The sequence below is a fragment of the Acipenser ruthenus genome, chromosome 3 (genome assembly GCF_902713425.1).
Source record: "Acipenser ruthenus chromosome 3, fAciRut3.2 maternal haplotype, whole genome shotgun sequence".
NCBI lineage: Eukaryota > Metazoa > Chordata > Actinopteri > Acipenseriformes > Acipenseridae > Acipenser > Acipenser ruthenus.
The window spans coordinates 18998141-19011170 of record NC_081191.1 but is presented as its reverse complement, the minus strand read 5'-3'; the positions used below and the strand labels follow the sequence as shown (position 1 = coordinate 19011170).

The window sequence follows — 13030 nt, the reverse complement described above, 5'->3', positions numbered from 1 at the left end:
GGGACAGAAGCATTACACTATACCTGAAATGTGCAGTCCATATATGTTTTATTAAACCTTGAAAGGCGCTTTATCTCCATTTGGTTTCCCAACTGCAACATAGACAGTAACATAGACTTTCTAAAACCGGTGCAGGTCCTATGGCTCATATTTCTCTACTAAGTCTGTATTTTTGATAGACAGATGATTTTATTACAACTTCTGTGTTTTTAGCATCTTTTCATTTTTTTGTGAATGTTCAGCGTAGAAGCTTGAGTCTGTCAGAAGTCAGAGCTGTTGTTATGAATGTGTACTGTTGCTATGAATATGTACCGTTGCTAGGAGTGCTTCCAATGTGTATGTACCAGCTGAATCTTTGCTATGATTATGTACCACTGTTTAAGGACTTTTAAAGCTCCAGTGCAAACTATATATATATATATATATTATGTGCATAATGTAGCATTATGGTGTTTTAACAAACCACAGGACAGATTTTAAAAGGTTTAATAAAACCTAAATGGTATTTTTTCCTCTGCAACAGGTCTTAAGGTGAATTTGTTGCTGTTCATTTTCAGTATGTGTATACCCTGAAGACTGCATTCTATATCCTAACATATTGGTGCCATTATTTTTAGAATGTTCATGTCATATCTTCTATTAATCTTTATCATTAGAGTTGGTTGTTATGGGGAGAAATGTATGTATCACAAAAAACAAACAAGCATGTCTTTCACTCTTCTTTACCAGGTAAATTGTTATCCACATACTGTGACAAACAGAAAGAACTATGTTCATGCTATGTAAATAGGAATTGATTTTCAGAATACGTAAGGCACTTTAGATTTGCAGGTTTGAGGGTGTGATGGTTGAGTAGTTTAAAATGTTTTCTTTCAGGGCCATTAAATGTCTACCTTTTTATATCCATAAGCTGACGGATATGACATTATAATGAGCTCTGACAATGCATATTTTTGATTATGTAGGCAGCATTGCCATCAGGAATACATTCTCTATTGTCAATTTCGCACATACTCTTTATTTATTTATTTATTTATATATTTATTTATTTATATATTTATTATATATATAATATATATATATATATATATATATATATATATATATATATATATATATATACTGTATATACAGTGCCTTGCAAAAGTATTCAGACCCCTGACAAATTCTCTCATATTACTGAATTACAAATGGTACATTGAAATTTCGTTCTGTTTGATATTTTATTTTAAAACACTGAAACTCAAAATCAATTATTGTAAGGTGACATTGGTTTTATGTTGGGAAATAATTTTAAGAAATAAACTGAAATATCTTGCTTGCATAAGTATTCAACCCCCACACATTAACCCTTTGCGGTCCATTTATTAATTGCGCGTCAGGCACGCCAGGTCTAATTAATTTTCACACGCGCAGTTAATTTTAGACGCGCTGTTTCAAATATATGCTTACCTTCCAGTATATGGAAGTGTAGTATAGGATATATTGACAAATAAGCGTCTTCAAAAGGCACAGACTTGACTTCGACCAAACAGCAATCAGTTTTTCAGAGCTCTTCAGAGCATGGACCACACAACTTGTAGTTAGCAAGTCGCGCGATACTTGACTGGGGTTTTACCTTGGTTTCTATAGGATTTTCCCTCCATTGAATACATCAGCAGTCCCAATTAAATCTGATCATCAATCTGCCTTGACAGTTCTTATCTTTGAGTTAATTATATATTCTATAAGGATCCGGTCAACTCTTTTTAAAACTAATTGGATATAACTTTCCAAAAATATTGTAACATGATCTCATAGCTTCTCTTATTTTCAACCCCTCCATTTTCTAAAAAGTCAGGTGAATCACAGTTCATAATACCTCACAATACAATACAAGTTTATATGTGTATTAAAAGAGATGCTATATATATATATATATATATATAGTACTGTGCAAATGTTTTAGGCAGGTGTGAAAGAAATGCTGTAAAGTAAGAATGCTTTCAAAAATAGACATGTTAATAGTTTATATTTATCAATTAACAAAATGCAAAGTGAGTGAACAGAAGAAAAATCTACATCAAATCAATATTTGGTGTGACCACCCTTTGCCTTCAAAACAGCATCAATTCTTCTAGGTACACTTGCACACAGTTTTTGAAGGAACTCGGCAGGTAGGTTGGCCCAAACATCTTGGAGAACTAACCACAGTTCTTCTGTGGATTTAGGCAGCCTCAGTTGCTTCTCTCTCTTCATGTTTAAGGACTTTTAAAGCTCTAGTGCAAACTATATATATATATATATATATATATATATATATATATATATATATATATATATATAATGTGCATAATGTAGCATTATGGTGTTTTAACAAACAACAGGACAGATTTTAAAAGGTTTACTACAACCTAAATGGTATTTTTTCCTCTGCAACAGGTCTTAAGGTGAATTTGTTGCTGTTCATTTTCAGTATGTGTATACCCTGAAGACTGCATTCTATATCCTAACATATTGGTGCCATTATTTTTAGAATGTTCATGTCATATCTTCTATTAATCTTTATCATTAGAGTTGGTTGTTATGGGGAGAAATGTATGAATCGCAAAAAACAAACAAGCATGTCTTTCACTCTTCTTTACCAGGTAAATTGTTATCCACATACTGTGACAAACAGAAAGAACTATGTTCATGCTATTGTAAATAGGAATTGATTTTCAGAATACGTAAGGCACTTTAGATTTGCAGGTTTGAGGGTGTGATGGTTGAGTAGTTTAAAATGTTTTCTTTCAGGGCCATTAAATGTCTACCTTTTTATATCCATAAGCTGACGGATATGACATTATAATGAGCTCTGACAATGCATATTATTTTTGATTATGTAGGCAGCATTGCCATCAGGAATACATTCTCTATTGGCAATTTCGCACATACTCTTTATTTATTTATTTATATATTTATTATATATATATATATATATTATATATATATATATATACTGTATATACAGTGCCTTGCAAAAGTATTCAGACCCCTAACAAATTCTCTCATATTACTGAATTACAAATGGTACATTGAAATTGCGTTCTGTTTGATATTTTATTTTAAAACACTGAAACTCAAAATCAATTATTGTAAGGTGACATTGGTTTTATCTTGGGAAATAATTTTAAGAAATAAAAAACTGAAATATCTTGCTTGCATAAGTATTCAACCCCCACACATTAACCCTTTGCGGTCCATTTATTAATTGCGCGTCAGGCACGCCAGGTCTAATTAATTTTCACACGCGCAGTTAATTTTAGACACGCTGTTTCAAATATATGCTTACCTTCCAGTATATGGAAGTGTAGTGTAGGATATATTGACAAATAAGAAGCGTCTTCAAAAGGCACAGACTTGACTTCGACCAAACAGCAATCAGTTTTTCAGAGCTCTTCAGAGCATGGACCACACAACTTGTAGTTAGCAAGTCGCGCGATACTTGACTGGGGTTTTACCTTGGTTTCTATAGGATTTTCCCTCCATTGAATACATCAGCAGTCCCAATTAAATCTGATCATCAATCTGCCTTGACAGTTCTTATCTTTTGAGTTAATTATATATTCTATAAGGATCCGGTCAACTCTTTTTAAAACTAATTGGATATAACTTTCCAAAAATATTGTAACATGATCTCATAGCTTCTCTTATTTTCAACCCCTCCATTTTCTAAAAAGTCAGGTGAATCACAGTTCATAATACCTCACAATACAATACAAGTTTATATGTGTATTAAGAGATGCTATATATATATATATATATATATATATATATATATATATATATATATATATATATATATATATATATAATTAGTACTGTGCAAATGTTTTAGGCAGGTGTGAAAGAAATGCTGTAAAGTAAGAATGCTTTCAAAAATAGACATGTTAATAGTTTATATTTATCAATTAACAAAATGCAAAGTGAGTGAACAGAAGAAAAATCTACATCAAATCAATATTTGGTGTGACCACCCTTTGCCTTCAAAACAGCATCAATTCTTCTAGGTACACTTGCATGCAGTTTTTGAAGGAACTCGGCAGGTAGGTTGGCCCAAACATCTTGGAGAACTAACCACAGTTCTTCTGTGGATTTAGGCAGCCTCAGTTGCTTCTCTCTCTTCATGTAATCCCAGACAGACTCGATGATGTTGAGATCAGGGCTCTGTGGGGGCCATACCATCACTTCCAGGACTCCTTGTTCTTCTTTACGCTGAAGATAGTTCTTAATGACTTTCGCTGTATGTTTGAGGTCGTTGTCATGCTGCAGAATAAATTTGGGGCCAATCAGATGCCTCCCTGATGGTATTGCATGATGGATAAGTATCTGCCTGTACTTCTCAGCATTGAGGAGACCATTAATTCTGACCAAATCCCCAACTCCATTTGCAGAAATGCAGCCCCAAACTTGCAAGGAACCTCCACCATGCTTCACTGTTGCCTGCAGAGACACTTTCGTGTACCGCTCTCCAGCCCTTCAGCGAACAAACTGCCTTCTGCTACAGCCAAATATTTCCAATTTTGACTCGTCAGTCCAGAGCACCTGCTGCCATTTTTCTGCACCCCAGTTCCTGTGTTTTCGTGCATAGTTGAGTCGCTTGGCCTTGTTTCCACGTCGGAGGTATGGCTTTTTGGCCGCAAGTCTTCCATGAAGGCCTCTTCTGACCAGACTTCTCCTGACAGTAGATGGGTGTACCAGGGTCCCACTGTTTTCTACCAATTCTGAGCTGATGGCACTGCTGGACATCTTCCGATTTGCAAAGGGAAGTAAGCATGATGTGTCTTTCATCTGCTGCAGTAAGTTTCCTTGGCCGACCACTGCGTCTACGGTCCTCAACGTTGCCCGTTTCTTTGTGCTTCTTCAAAAGAGCTTGGACAGCACATCTGGAAACCCCTGTCTGCCTTGAAATTTCTGCCTGGAAGAGACCTTGCTGATGCAGTATAACTACCTTGTGTCTTTGTTGCTGTGCTCAGTCTTGCCATGGTGTATGACTTTTGACAGTAAACTGTCTTCAGCAACCTCACCTTGTTAGCTGAGTTTGGCTGTTCCTCACCCAGTTTTATTCCTCCTACACAGCTGTTTCTGTTTCAGTTAATGATTGTGTTTCAACCTACATATTGAATTGATGATCATTAGCACCTGTTTGGTATAATTGTTTAATCATACACCTGACTATATGCCTACAAAATCCTTGACTTTGTGCAAGTGTACCTAGAAGAATTGATGCTGTTTTGAAGGCAAAGTGTGGTCACACCAAATATGGATTTGATTTAGATTTTTCTTCTGTTCACTCACTTTGCATTTAGTTAATTGATAAATATAATCTATTAACATGTCTCTTTTTGAAAGCATTCTTACTTTACAGCATTTTTTCACACCTGCCTAAAACTTTTGCACAGTACTGTGTGTGTGTGTGTGTGTATATATATATATATATATATATATATATATATAATAATATCATCTTTCTTTGTGATTTTATATTAACCTGAGCCTAATATATTCCCTCTGAGCAACATATCTCATCACCTTTTCAGTTTAGTTTACTTTCATATACAGGTATGTTAAAGTGTGGAACAAAAAGACTGTAGGGGTTTATGACAAGCATTTGAATAAGCATACAGTGGTTAGTTCAGTTATTTACATTTAAATTTAAGCTATAATAAAACATGTTAAATATAATAGCCTTATATTAACTTGTACCATGCTTGGACCAAGCCTGACCTATAATGAGATACATACTCCTGTCTTTCTTAAAGCCCCTTCCATTGGTTATCATTCAAGGTTGGCAAATCCCGCTTTTAAGAGCCAACACCGAATCCTGCTTTGAGGTGCCAAAGACTAAGCTTTATTTTTTGATGGTCTAATGCCCTTCCAGAATTCTACTGTGTGTCTGAGACAAACATTTAATTCTTTCACTTTTAAACTCTACAGTTTCCCTGTGAATAAATACCTCTGTTTTTATTACTGCAGTAAAACCTTTATATAAACTAAACATTTATATTATTTAGTTTAATTGATATTGTAATGTCTAAAAGACGTTTTGTTTAGTTGGAGAAACTGAACTAATTCTTAAATTCATTAAATTAAATGAACATTATCTCAAATGTGTCTTAACAATATGTTTCTAATATTGTCAACGTCATGCTTCTGTTATAATAAACTTTTAATTTGTTCTTTGAACAGTTTAACTTTAAATGGCATTATAAGATGTATTTCTAATTAAGTTACTTCAGTATAACAGCTGCTCCTAGAAATGGTAATATCACTTTACTCCATTGATAAATCTTTTAAGCGTTTAATGGATGTTCAAGTTATTTATATCTGAATACATCATTAATATAGTAGAATGCCATAGTGTTATATTGACTGAACTAAGTCTGACCTTCGCTGTTCATACAAAAGCAGGTTTTAAGACAACCTCTGTTTTTTGCCAATTTTAGGGTTGATTTAATATGAAACACTATTGTAAGCATTTTTCAATACTCATTATTTCAAACCAATATCTAACTTAACGCATTAACACGTCCTACACTTTCCTTTCCCATCTCTTCCTGCCAATAGAAAATGATTATTGTAATATAAACTCCTATCTTCTGTTATCTGAAAGATATTTTGTTTGTTAATATTAACAAGATCACTCATTATTGAGAGGATCTTGGCTTTTAAATCGCTGACCATCAAAAATCCCCACTTCATCGGCCAAAACCAATGAGTCATCTTCAACACTGCCTGTACTACAAGCAGGTGAGAACAAGGTTACAACATTAGTTTTGTATTCCTTCAGCAAGTTTACTGTTAGTTAGTTTATACTTTTTAAATGATTTTACAACATGTAGTTCTAATTCCGATATGTCAATATAGCAATCTCTTATAAACTGCAATTCTATTTTACTTCATTGATATACACAGAAGGCAAGAGGTTTAATTTTTAATTGGCAGCAAATGCAACCTTGAATATTAACTTAGGACTGCTCATACATTTACTTAATGTTATTATATTAGGTTTCTTATTTTTTTAAATACTTCTGATTTTTCTTACGGTAATCAAACCTAGTTAGATTGCTTCTAGCATATTAACTGTGTTCCAAAGATTCTGCCATTCTACTCTCGCTGGATCAGAATGTTTTGAGACTCTGAGTCTAATTTAAAAACAATGCTTTTGCATGATAAAGGAGGTTTGGAATTTTCAGCAGGTCAGTCTGACCTTCAGTGCAATGAACTTCTCCACACAGGCCTTACACAGATCTGTTAATATGTTCTACTGGTTTTAAATTCTTTAAAACACATTACAGTCATTACAATATTTGTTGCAGTTTGACAAGTGTTCAATTTGTTTCCCAAAGCTCAGCCTGCTTCCAGTAGCTGTGACAGTCTTGGGTCAGTTTCTGCTCTCAGTGAGTCAGTTTCTGCTCACAGGTGTGGGTGACAGTCTTTAAAAGCCTGATACCTTCAAAAACTTAAATCTTGTTAGCTGGGCTCCCATCTCTGCATTCTCATTCAGTGGGCAAGCGCATTTTAACTGAATCTGGGTCCATCACAGAACCGCACATCCTTGCAACCGAGGCCTTCCATGCAAAAGGATCTAATGACTTCTAGCACAAAAGGGACGTGCCAGAGCTGTCTGTTACACTATAAATAAGTTGCAAAAAAATAAAGCTCAGAAAATAGCTCCAAACAGCACATAAATTCATTGTAAATGTACGATTCCTACATGGCTTTTATTAGAGAATTTCACTTTGAATGTGGGATTTGTTTCTATGTGATTCATATGGGGGGGAAATAATTGTCTTTCTAAATGTATCTGAATCCATCTTAAACTTGTATTGCACTACAGTAGGTATTCAATTAAAATTTGAAGTTTTTTCTAAGTACAGATTAACCACATAATTTGGGCTCAATTTACAAAGTCTAATACACCTACGTTATGCATATTCCCACTTTCACCTCAAGAAAGCAGGAGTCCCCATATACTTATTTTCTTGGTAATTGTTAGGGTAAAATCAAGATATATCATCTACTATTTAATAATATATCAGATTGTATGTGCCTGTCATTCCACACTGTTTCTATATCGATCATTACTTGCCAGCTTACAAATGAATGTTGTTTTTCAACCACTGGGTCTGGTTGTGCGCTAACAAGTCTAGGGGTGTGATTCTGATGACAGGGTAAAACACGTTTGCTCATGACTTTGATGAAAAAACTCGGCCCAAACGGAAGGAAACTACCTTTGCCCTACAGTGATTTTGGTGACTATGCTTTGCCCTGTCCTTTTCTGTCTGCGTTAGTGCCAGTGGTGTGGTAAACTTTAGGGCTGATCTGAAAAATACAGATTTATATGAAAAAACTTAATACAAATATATATTGTACTTACTTCATACAGTAATTGGTGGAAGTAATTTTATTTTGAAGCGTTTTACATTTGAATATACACGTAATCTTTACCTGTGTGGCATCTCTTGCCAACGTTTCAATCTCCACACATGAAAAAAATATTATCTTAAAAAAAAAAAAAAAACATGATCTGGAGTACATTATTTCACACGAGCATAAATTATGGGCTTTATATTGTTGAAGGAACAGTTTTTTTTTTGTCAGAATTGTTCCTGTACAGTGTCACTTTGGGGACGCCTACAATTTATTGGAAAAACAACGGAAAATGTATTCTTATAAATCAAGTAACTGATTTAACTGTGCCACATGATTTAGTATAAGTTGTGTTTAATACTTAAAGTGGAAACTCGGTTGGTATTTAGTTATCTGTAAAATGTAGAAAAGATGAACTGTTACAGAGTATCATTTATTGATTGTTAGGACAGCTCCGGTACTTTTGTTTTGCCTCTACACCCTTTGTCTTCATTGGTCAACGCTGACAGAATTCCACCAGTGCCCAGTTCAAACTCCATTCAAAATCACAACATGAGGGGCTGGGCACAAGTAAAGTACTTTGCTATTTTGCGTTTTACAGTGTTTCTTCAAAATCGAGCCCTACAGGTGAATACGGAAGAACAACTGAATTAGGGTATTGTGTGTGTGAAAATTACAAAAGTTATTTAGGTTTAAGTGATGGAATTCAACACCATATTTTTCATTGTTTTTCATAATGGTCAAATGCCTACATCCCATCCATCCAGATCTTAATATAATAATAAGCCTGTTTAGCATACAAGATCCCACCTCCAGCTCTAAATATGTGATTCTCTGAGCTCCCAACCCAGGCATCTCTGTTTTTTTTGACACATGTTTCCAGTAAATTGATTCAGTCCTACAGAGACCACTGGTTAATCAAAACAGAACACACTAATGGTGCTAATTGACAGATTTATGCAGACAAAAGAACAAAACAACAATTAAGGAAGTGGAAATGTAATTAAGGAATTGTAATGTGACACCGCTAATCTACAACATACTGTCCAGTCAGTAGCTATGTTTCCATCAACATTTTTTATGTGCTTTTATGTATTTAAAAAAAAAAAAAAAAGCATGATAAACTTCTTTTTTTTTTGCAGTTTAATCGATACAAAATACACTTGTTTGTTGAGGCATAGCTGCATCTTCAGCCATGCAGCAGCAAAGTCATGAAGTGCAAAGATGTTGCTACGGAGTGCATTAACATTGTAAAGTGGCAGTTAGCATCCATCTACTCAAATAAATCGTGGAAAAGATAAAATGGTGTGCAAATAATCTAGAATGACACTCAATCACCGTGGGTATATACAATACTCATTGTATTCTTTGAAAAAAGGAAAAGAAGTGAAAAGAAATTGGTTGAGCAAGTCATAAATAAACTATAGATGCATATTATTCTATGGAAAACTACACCTCTTAACACCATGTCCTTTCTCAATTAAAACACTGCCTGCTATTTTTGAAAATCAAAAAGATTATTTAATTGGATCACTGGAGGTGTGTTGAGCAGAATTTCATGAAGGCTAAAGCCTTGACATAGTTGATTGTGAAACATTTTTAATACTGGTACAAGGTTTAAAAAAAAAAATGTCTGCAGGTTGTTTTGTGAATGCCTCACAGAAGGGCATCAGAGCTATACATAACTAATGCTATTGTCTTTGGTGAAAACCAAGTTATTGTAAATTGGTTTCCTCTAGGTTATGTTTAAAGGGTCTGTTTTATGAATCTTGGGTTACATTTGCAGAATGTGCATTTTAATGCAGACACTTGTCGTTTATTTTTCTTCATATAATGCTGTGGTATATTCCGGTAAGGCTGATCCAAAATATTAAAAAATACGATATTCTCTAGGTGCAGAAAACTGGTTGTCATGGGATACATCCATGTTCAAATACTGTCTTAAAAAATGTGACAGACTAAACTGTGTTTTTATTTTATTGCTATTTTTTAGAAAAAGGACAGCTGTCGAATACAGCCCATTAGCTTCTGTGCCCACTGAATCCCATCTGTATAATTGATACTCATGACTCACTCTCTCTTTTCTGCAGTTTAAAGAAATGTCTGGTGGCTGTGTGTAAAAAAAAAAAAAAGTTAACTTAATGTAAGCATTGTTTTTAATTGAATGACTGTTTATGAAAACGTTCTGCATTTTTCTTTGTCAGAACCACCTTTGTCTTAAGTGGGAGTGTCATGGGTAGAGTGGTATTATTTTCATGGTAAAAAAGGGCTTCTTTCATGGTCTAAAAATAGCTATTTCAAGATATTTTTTAATATTTATTAAAGCAGAATAAAATACTGAAATGCTTACCTTAAAAACAGTAAATGCTAAATTGTAAAATATTTCATTTGTTTGTCTGCCTTTTTAAAGACATTCTTTTTGTCACCATCAGTGAAATATCATACAAAATAAAAACAAACATTTAATGGACAGAGTGAACTAAACACCACAAATACACTCTGATGCTTTTTAGAATAGTGTTTATTAACCAAAATGTTCAGGGTTTGGTTTGGTTTGGTTTGGTTTTGTGTTCATTTCCCCAGTGGAACATTCTGCACATCCATCATGCAAATGACAGTTCTGCATTTGCTATGTGATTTTATATATAAAAAAAGTATTTATTTTTGCAGCAACAGCTCTTGTGCATGAAGGAATAAGCTGCCAACACTGTAAACCAGTATTACACATGAGAAGCGGCACTCAAAAAACCCTGAGGATGATATTTTGTAATTCATGAATTCATTCATGCCCAGAGTTAGGGATTTTGTTTACCAAACCACAATGATTAGAAATATTAAGGATTGCTTGAAAATAGAAGGACATCATTGTGCTTCTATGAAAAAAAAAGAATAATCTGAAACACTTTTTTTTTGCTTGTTCTTAATTAAGCTGCAAAAATCTGGATAACCATATCACTTTTTTATTGATTGTTTAAGACCATTGATGTTTATACTTCATGAACACAAATAATAATGAAAATAATTATTTGTGTTCATGTTTATACTACATGAACACAAATAATAATGAAAATAATAATTCATACTTGGAGATCTGCTCTGAGGTGAGTTGGTTTCATCCATATCCCTAGTAAACGGCAAACCATTCTAGATCTAAACAAATTTTATCAAGTTATAAAACACATACAAATGTGAATTGTCCTTTCATTATAGAAGAAATGTTTTGTGAATCAGGTTTTTTTAATTTAAGAACGAATAAGCTAGGTCTAAAGCTGAAATATGAATGTGTTTTTACATTTCTGCCATACATCAAATCGGGATACAAGGTTGCAAATTCTCAGTACATAATCCAATATTAAGCATGTCATTTAAGGTTTATGAAAAAGGGCTAAAAGTTGAGCACATTAGAAATGTCTTTTAAATGTTTTTTTCTTTGAGTGTTTTAAGCATTTATTAGGTGATGCATAACAGTGCTGCTTTTAGAGCTCACTAATAAAGTAATGTCAGACACACTGTTGGCAGTACTGACCACTATGCAAATCCTTATCAAAGTGGATTAAGTATTGGGGGGTATATATAATCTGGCCTGATAGGATAGTTTCACTTTATAAATGTACATTCCTGTTTAGCAATAAACAGATCTAACAGATCATAAATAATGGTTTCTTAGAATCCCGAATTTACTGTAGCCAAGACTCGGTGAGGTTTAGGCTAGATATTTAATGCTTTGTAGCTAAGGAAATTAACAAAGCAGAAGTGCTGAACTCTCCATTAAAGTCAACCAAAGCTAACCCTTTTAAAAAAGTAATAATAAATAAATAAATCCTGTATATGAAAGTAATAATAGTATAGTTTAATAATGGATGGTAAAATGTATACAATATATTTAGATGTATTGAAGAAGGTGTAAACCTGTCACTATATTTATGCATTTGGATCATTGAGATTTTTTTAACGTATGTGTTCAAAACCTGTTGCATAAGCAATAAAACACAAGGGGGCATGGTTCCTCTGTTTGTCGACCTCTGAAAAATAAACTACTTTTTTCTCTAGAACGATTTGTTGCTCCAACTTTAAACATTATGGATAACACCTTGAAGAACATAAAGTTTACAAACAAGAGGAGGCCATTCAGCCCATCTTGCTCGTTTGGTTGTTAGTAGCTTATTGATCCCAGGATCTCATCAAGCAGCTTCTTGAAGGATCCCAGGGTGTCAGCTTCAACAACATTACTGGGGAGTTGGCTCCAGACCCTCACAATTCTCTGTAATTATATTTTGGTGAGGAGCTATTGAAAATTAGCTGCTTTTTACATTACATTTATATGCAAATATTGTAATCACAATCGCTCCCATTTTGCTGAATGGATTCTCTTATCTGTAATGACCCTTAATAAGAAGTGATTTATATACCAAAGACAGGGATCTATTGAGAGAGCTGTTTCACTGTAATTTGAGAAACGTTCATCAAATTGTCATGAAACTTAAACATTCCTCGGCAGACCACATATTTTAGAGGACATTACAACAAAGGCCATTGTGACATACATATGCATTTTGCTTCACCCCTGAAAAGAGTCCTATGCCTTGGGTAATGCACTATGCAGTGACCAAGAGGATACTATGTACTTAACAAAAAC

General features: G+C 34.0%; 1 protein-coding gene across 2 annotated transcripts in view; it reads left to right on the top strand.

Annotated features, from left to right (window-relative positions):
- nudcd1 (NudC domain containing 1) overlaps positions 1 to 13030 on the top strand; it is an 84264-nt gene that overhangs the window by 69716 nt on the left and 1518 nt on the right. The window lies entirely within an intron of this gene.